Source organism: Phoca vitulina, unplaced genomic scaffold, assembly GCF_004348235.1.
Source record: "Phoca vitulina isolate PV1807 unplaced genomic scaffold, GSC_HSeal_1.0 scaffold15, whole genome shotgun sequence".
NCBI lineage: Eukaryota > Metazoa > Chordata > Mammalia > Carnivora > Phocidae > Phoca > Phoca vitulina.
Window position 1 is genome coordinate 19,051,831 of NW_022589718.1, and position 7,685 is coordinate 19,059,515.

The 7,685-nt window shown below is 33.4% G+C and overlaps 1 long non-coding RNA gene across 1 annotated transcript in view; it reads right to left on the bottom strand.

The window, feature by feature from the left end:
* Positions 1–6,936, bottom strand: part of LOC116638032 — a 31,192-nt gene extending 24,256 nt beyond the window's left edge. The window contains exon 1 of the long non-coding RNA XR_004300598.1: positions 6,859–6,936. This is a non-coding gene — a long non-coding RNA (uncharacterized LOC116638032). The remainder of the gene's footprint in view (positions 1–6,858) is intronic.
* Between the last annotated feature and the right edge of the window lie 749 nt (positions 6,937–7,685).

Genomic DNA, 7,685 nt, shown 5'->3' on the forward strand with positions numbered 1-7,685 from the left:
CCACTCAACTGAAAATAGCAACCAGCCATCAGTCCTTGGTCCTGTACTTGACTTCATTTTCTTCACAAGATTGTATGAAATTAGATACTTGTTTATTGTATGTCTCTCACATAGAAATGAATTTTTTCAGGAGGGCAATGTTTTATCTGTTCATCATTTAATCTTTAGTCATTAGAATGGTTCATGACATACAATAGGTGTGAATAAACATTGGTGAAAGAAAAAAGGAGGAAAAAAAAGGAAGAAAGGAGCAGGCGAAAAGAAATGTTTGAGAATGTCTTCTTACTACTTTTAAACTGGAATACAAGATAACTTTTATAGCTTTCAGTAGTAATTTATTTCTCTCAGAATTTCTAGATACTATTTCTCCACTAGCAAGTTACTACGGAAAATCAAGTAAGCTTGACTTTTTTCTCTTTTGTGCATGACTTGTTTTATTTCTGCCTGGTAACTCGAGGGATTCTTTACCTTTGCATATCAATAATAAAACAGATGTGTCGTAGTGTCAAATTTTACTGCAGTGTCCTGTATATATTGTTCCTCTAGTATAATTTATTCTCTCATTCTGTAGAAAAAGTTCCTTAAAGTTTTTGTTTCCCTAATTTATATGACAATATTTTTGTTCCATTTCTTAGATTGTACTTTAGGGATAAATATTTACTTTTGTGGCAGATGCATTCTTTCTGTCCCTCGTATCTAACAGCTTCTCTATTACTGTTTTAACAGCATGTCTCCAGCCTCTATCTCTCTCAAGCATTTTTATTATGCTTATGGTTCATTTTTCAGCAATGTCAAAAATGATTCCATTTTCATTCAATATATTTATTTGATCATTAATAATGCGAACCCTGGTCTCAATCTGCTCCTTTGCTCAGAAATTTCTCTTTCCCTAGTAATCTCTTGTTTATCAGCTTATTCATCAACTTTTATTTCTGTGAATTTGTATTTTTATTAAGGCCTTCTCTAATTGGATGTTTTTGTGGGGAATCATAAGCTTGGGTAATAAGAGTTACATTCTTCTGGGCTGGCCACAGTGTTTCGGGTGCTCTCCCTTCTCCCACCATTTTGGTACTGTATTTTGGTATTATTTATTATTATCTTACTCATTTCTCTTGAATATCTACTTCCCAATAGGTGTTAATAATGTCTAGGAACTGGAGAGCTAATTTTAAAATTAGATTTTTCTGTTTAAATAATTAATTTTTAACATTGGCATTCAACTTTTGTAACTAGATAAGCAATAATAGCATAGATATCTATATTATGTTTATTTGGTTTGGGTGCTTATAGTCAGATATTGTATGCATAATTTTTGTGTTCTTGGATTCTTAACTTTATTCAATATTTCAGTTTACTGGTCATCAAACTTAAGTACTTTTAAAAGAAGAATTATGCATATTTTTAAATTCCTGTATAACTTACTCTTTCTTCACATTAAAAGACATTAGATCAGGATGATGGCATCATTTACAAGATTTAGCAATTCTGAGTTGAAATGAAAAGTGTGGACTTTCTATTGTCTTTACCCAAGAAATATAGCTTGGATGCGTAAAAAATTCTTTATAACATTTTTCCTTTCAAAATTTACATATATTTCTCCACTGCCTTCTAACACTGAGAGTTGCTGAGAAGTCTGTAGCCAGCTTAACTTTGTCTCTTTTGCAGATAACTTACTCTTTCTTCCCTGCCTGGGTACTTGTAGACTGTTTCTTATCCTTCTTTTTGGTGTTTATCTGAGGAAAGTTTTATAAATTTTTAGATTTGACAATTGTTTCTGTTACATTTATTCTATATTCTTCTTTACAATTACATTGAATCTCAATTTTCTGTCATAATTATTTAAAATAATTTTTTTAATTGTTCTCATGGTTTTTTTTTTTTTATATTGCACCATAAGAAATTTAGCAAAAAAAAAAACATTTCCCTAATTATCAATTCAGTTGTCTAAAAGACCAATTAAGGTCTTTGTTGGAAACAAAGAATTTTAAAGAATAGAATTTTCAAACATAAGCAGATAGGAAGATCATATTTATGTATCAAGTTCAAATGGTCTGCTCAAATGATAGAATGGTGAAATAGAGTGATTATTGCCAGATTGGCATACTGAATAAGATATTTTTTAAAACCTAAAATTTAAATTGTGAAATAAATATATGTGTGTATTTGAATATCAGTTCAGAAAGTTACTGTATCATTTTTAAAAGTAAGCAAAATAAATTAATTTATAGAAGAGTGAAGAGCATGTTGAATGCATAAAGTCATCTTTTAACTGTGGTATTTACAAGTAAAATTCATCTTGGAATACACTATTAAATATTATTCTCCACATTCTGAGGATGAAGTTGTGAACTTGAAAGAACTCAGGGGACTGAAATGTATAACAAAAAGAAAAGGTGTAAAAGGAAGGGAGGAAAGAAGAAAATGTATAGTTAGAGAAACTCAATAAAATATAAGTAATTATTTCTGTAAAAATTTTAGAACACTGGGCTTAAGGGAAACATTAAAATTTAGTCAATTATCTGTCAACATGAGAGAGGGGAGGAAGGTATCATGTGTACTTCTCATTAAGATCCTGGAATTCAGTTATGTTTCATTTAACTTAGCTCATTCAGGTGGAAGTTAATAGGGGATATCAGTAAGAGTGGCATAAATTCAGAGCTTAAATATGGACTGAAACTATCTTATGAATGACCTTGAATTCAAGATGAAGTTCTACTTAATTTTATATGCACTGAGGTACATCGAGTTTTTTGAGCAGGTATATGATTCAAACACAGCTGCATGTTTGGAAAATTAAACTGACTGTTTTGATTTTGAGTGGGAGAGGTATAGAGAAACCAGATCGAAATCTATTTCAAGAATCCAAATAGGCATTTTAACTAACTTGATTGGATGGAAAATTTTGTAATATTTCAGGAGATGTTATAAAGTTAATTTAACTGAAACTCAGAATAGAAAAAGATCAATACTAAGCAGACATCATATATTAGCAGTATGTAGTTAGGACTGACTAGACTTACTCTTACGCATTTAGAAACAAATGTGACAGGGAAAATGAGAGATGGCAACAGGGCTACATTTTTGCACTCTCTTGAAAACTCTCCCATCAAGGGTGTTGATTCCTAAGTTAAAAGCATCTATTTTCCCTAAAAATCACTTCCTTTGTCATTGGAAAACAAGTTGTGTTCTTCCAGTCTCTTATTCTACAACAATTCGGAATGATTCTGCTGACAAAACTGAAAGTTTACTATTTCTCTATTAATTTTTTTTAAATGCATTATGTACACTCAAGATGGAAATCTCAACACATACAATAGGTGTGGACTTTCTGACCCCAAGACATTGTTTGGTTTATGGAGAATTCAAGGACACTATTAGGAACATGAGAACAGCACCTACATTTGTGTATCATATTTTATCTGGCAATAGCAAAGACAAATGTAAAGTGTTTGGTAGCATAATGTTATTCTTGGGGTTACATGCACATCCCCATGGAAACAGGACCACATGCATGTCCCTCTGTCTCTCTGTTTCTCTCTCACACACACACACATTTCTTCACATTAAAAGACATTAGATCAGGATGATGGCATCATTTACAAGATTTAGCAATTTTGAGTTGAAATACCCCCATGGTCATATTCTCTAATTCAAGTTATAACAGAGGTAAAGCAATGTTTACTTATACGGTATCCCAAAAAGATGAATAAGTGAAGTGGAAATGAAAATATAAGCTTAGTTTTTTTTTAAATTGTAATGCAATTAATATAACTTTAATTTTTTCCTAGATGTATATGGTATTGGTGCATAGCTAGCAAAAGCATGGTTAAAAGCACATCTTAAAATTATTATGATTCTTTTCCCTGTGGTGCACACTGTAGTGTGTTATCTGGATGTTCCAGCAAAGAAGGAAAGACTTGTTGCTCTAGTTGTTGAGTGGGCTCTGGGCAGATATCTGTCAGCTATTATAAAATCACCTCAGCTGGAGAAGGCTAATCCCCAAGATGGCACCCTTTCTTCTGATGGCTCACATCCAATGACTGTTCTTAGAGATTATAATGGTCTGGCCAATGTAGCCCAATTAGGGACAACAATGAAGGGCCATTCTACCTTTTCATAGGGTTAACCAAGATTGTCTTGGATCTGATCACAGTTCAGCCACTTCCTCTGCCCAATCCTAACTTCTCTCCCATTTTTGTCAAGTGCTGATCCCAAGGGAACGCCTTAATAACCATACTGCACAGTATGTATAATGCCATCATAGAGTCAGATTCCCAGGAACCTAAACTGTGACATTTTCTTTCATGAGAAAACTCAGAAGACACTGATTAAAACAAAACAACAACAACAACAACAAAAAAAAAAAAACTTCATTTATTTCTCAATAAGAGCTGCATGCTAAGTTCACTGCAATATAAGGGTCAAATTGCTATTCTGAAATTCCCAATATGGAAGTGGCCTGCTTAGTGATCCTATACTAGTGCTTAGAAAATAACACCTGAAAAGTGCTAATCCCCATACTCAGTACTATGCTTCACTGGCAAAGAAAGTACAATGATAATTTTCCACAAGCAACTAAACATTTATATGTTAAATATGCTAATCTTGTTTCTTGGAATCTTTACAGTTACCCAGAAATATAGCTAGAATAACATCGTAGATATTGGAAGTGAAAGGAAAACATTGGTTTGTGAAAGTATTTGAAAAACGATGTAATGTGGAAAATAGTAATTTATGTTGAGCAAAATTCTTAGGCAAAAGTAATTTATTTGCCTTCTTTTACACAGGGACTTACATAAAACAAGTATCATGATTTAGTTCTAATAAATCATTATCATATAATTCTATTTTTCCTCAAACCTTATCTATGGAACAAAGCTAGGTATAATAAATCTTTTAGCTATGATCAGAGGGAATTCCACTACCTCACAAAAAGCAGAAATGTCATATCAATGGAATCTGATAATACTTCGTGTCACAAAAAGGTAAAATGCAGAAGCTTTTAAGGGGGAAGCCTGGAAATTTTCCAAATTAAAATAAAAATGTTTGTAATCTGTTATAGGTTGAATTGTATCCCTCCTAAAAATAGGTATGTGGAAGTCATAATTCCTAGTACCTGAGAACATGACCTTATTTGGAAATAGGGTCTTTACAGAGATAATGAAGTTAAAATGAGGTAATTAGAGTGGATCCTAATCCAATATGACTGGTGTCCTTATAAAAAGCAGAAATTAGGACACAGAGACAGGCATGCACGAAGGGAAGACTATGTGAAGAGACATACGGAGAATGTCATATGAAGACAGGACGTACACTGCCACCAGCTGAGGAACACCAGAGGCCAGCAGCAATTGGAAGACATAGGGAAGGATCATTCCCCTACAGGTGTCAGAGGAAGCACAGGTCTGCTGACAGCTTGATTTCAAGCTTTTAGCTGCAGAACTGTAAGGCAATAAATTTCTGTTGTTCTAAGCCACTCTGTTTGTGGTTCTTTCTTATGGCAGCTTTAGGAAACTAATATATAACCCATTACCTTTAAAAATAAATTTTGATGTTTTGTCATTTTTTTGATATTTTCTTGACCACATGTTCAGTTATATGATTTGATATTTACATGGTCATATATATATATAGATTCTCATATATATATATATATATATATATGAGAATCTATTTTGTATGTTTCTATGGGATTGGTTTCCAAAGCCACAGTTGCCAAGTTATTACTATTTTATATTATTCTACATGTCATTATAAAAAGCATTCTGTTAAGCTGAAGTATCCAACTTTACATAAAGACCTATCTTTGAAGGGAGTTAGATCTAAAGTCACTTTAAGTACCTGCAAATTTCAGCCTGCGTTTAGGGAGCTAAATTCCAAAAAGGCAATTGAGTATTTGTTCCAGTTCTAAGCAACAACTTCCCTGCAGTTACTACGTTGGGTAACACAGTCATATAATGTTAATAAAATGCATCTCTTACCCTCAAACTCTGCTCTGATTTTCAGTTATACTGATGTCACAACTTTCTAAGTGGGCATGTTAATGGTCCCGATAGTTAGGTTAAAGGGTTTTGAGGGAAGCTATTAGAATGATTTAATTTAAAAAGAATCAAGGTTAGGAAAGTTGTTCATAATTTTTAATAATGATGAATAACTTGTTAAAGACACTTCTCAGGCATTATTTAGATTCTCAGTAATGTATTGAAATATCACACAGTGTTAGTTATTTCAAATGTATCAAATATCCTCCTGAGGATATTACATTCTGTGTTTGCCATCACATTATAATCTAAAGGAAAATGAGGACTTCCCAAGGTCATAATATCATGCTAAGATACAGGAGGCAGAGAACAAGTTATCCGTGAAGAGATACTGAGGTATTTGAGCATATCTCCGATGATAATAAACATTCTGGCTGGAAATTCTTAAAGTACATTAGGAACTGGTTATACTTCTGCATAAAAGGCTATCACTTATCAGTAACCACAGTCATTATAAACAACCAAAACAATGCCTTTCATAGAAAATGGTCCAGAACAGTCTGATAAATGGACCGACTTCATCCGATTTTCACTTTTGTGGACTGTTCTGGATCTAATCATTCACAGTTTGGATGTGACAGTAACAATCAGACATAGTTCATGTCCTAAAGATCCCATGGTATGCATTAAAGTAACCATGTACAGTCCTTCAAGGATGACATGCCACCTTCCTGTTTATTCATAAGAATATCACCCTAGCACATGCAATATATTTTCATTTTATCTGAATTAGCATTGTATCATTTCACATATTAATATAACTTCACATGCTTAAAATTTACTGTGTGAAATTGATCTTCGAGCCAGGCATACTCACCAAGACTTGCTAGATGTGCTCACTGCTGGCCATCACTGGGAATCATCAATTGTGATGAAAGTGATTTCCTAGTACTCTTAGGACACCTATAAGTTAATTACATTAATGAGTTTATACTTTCAACCTTGACATTTCACTAGTAGCTGGAGTGAACTACAAGGGCAATATGTTACTTAGTGTGGGTTATGGGAGAAGACTATGCTGAAGACAAATTTAATCTTTTAACAATTTGCTCAGGAAAGCAAATTGTTGGTGAACCTCTGGGACAGGGAGAGGTATGAAGAGAGAAAGAGAGACAGAGATGTGAGGGGTAGGAGAGAGAGAGAGAAAAGGAGGGGGTGGGGTGAAGTAGCTCTTAGAGTTAGCATATTGAAAGTGAAGAAGAAAGAGTAAGGGATGTGTAAACTATGGCATTCTCAAAAGAGTTGGGACAATGAGCAAGTACAGAAATCAAACCTAACTATCTGGACTTTCATTGTATTCATGTATTTCTACACCCATTTTAGTGCCTGGAAATAATTCCTTAATATTATTAAAGGTGTTCAATGTTCTTTCATTAAGTAATGTTTGGCTATTCCCATTCTAGTTGTAAATTGCATATTGTCAGTAATCCTGTACTTACAGTTCATGAAGGACCTTCTGCTATAAAACAATGATTTCAGCTACAGAAAGCTTAGATTTAAACAATTTTTTTTAATGTTCTCTATAGATCAGCAAAAGGATGATGCATTGGATTATGCCTGGAATAGTCAGAGAAACATTCTGATAGGTAATGACCCTTGATCTGAGTCTTAAGTGAACTGGCATTTTCTAGATGGATAGAGCAG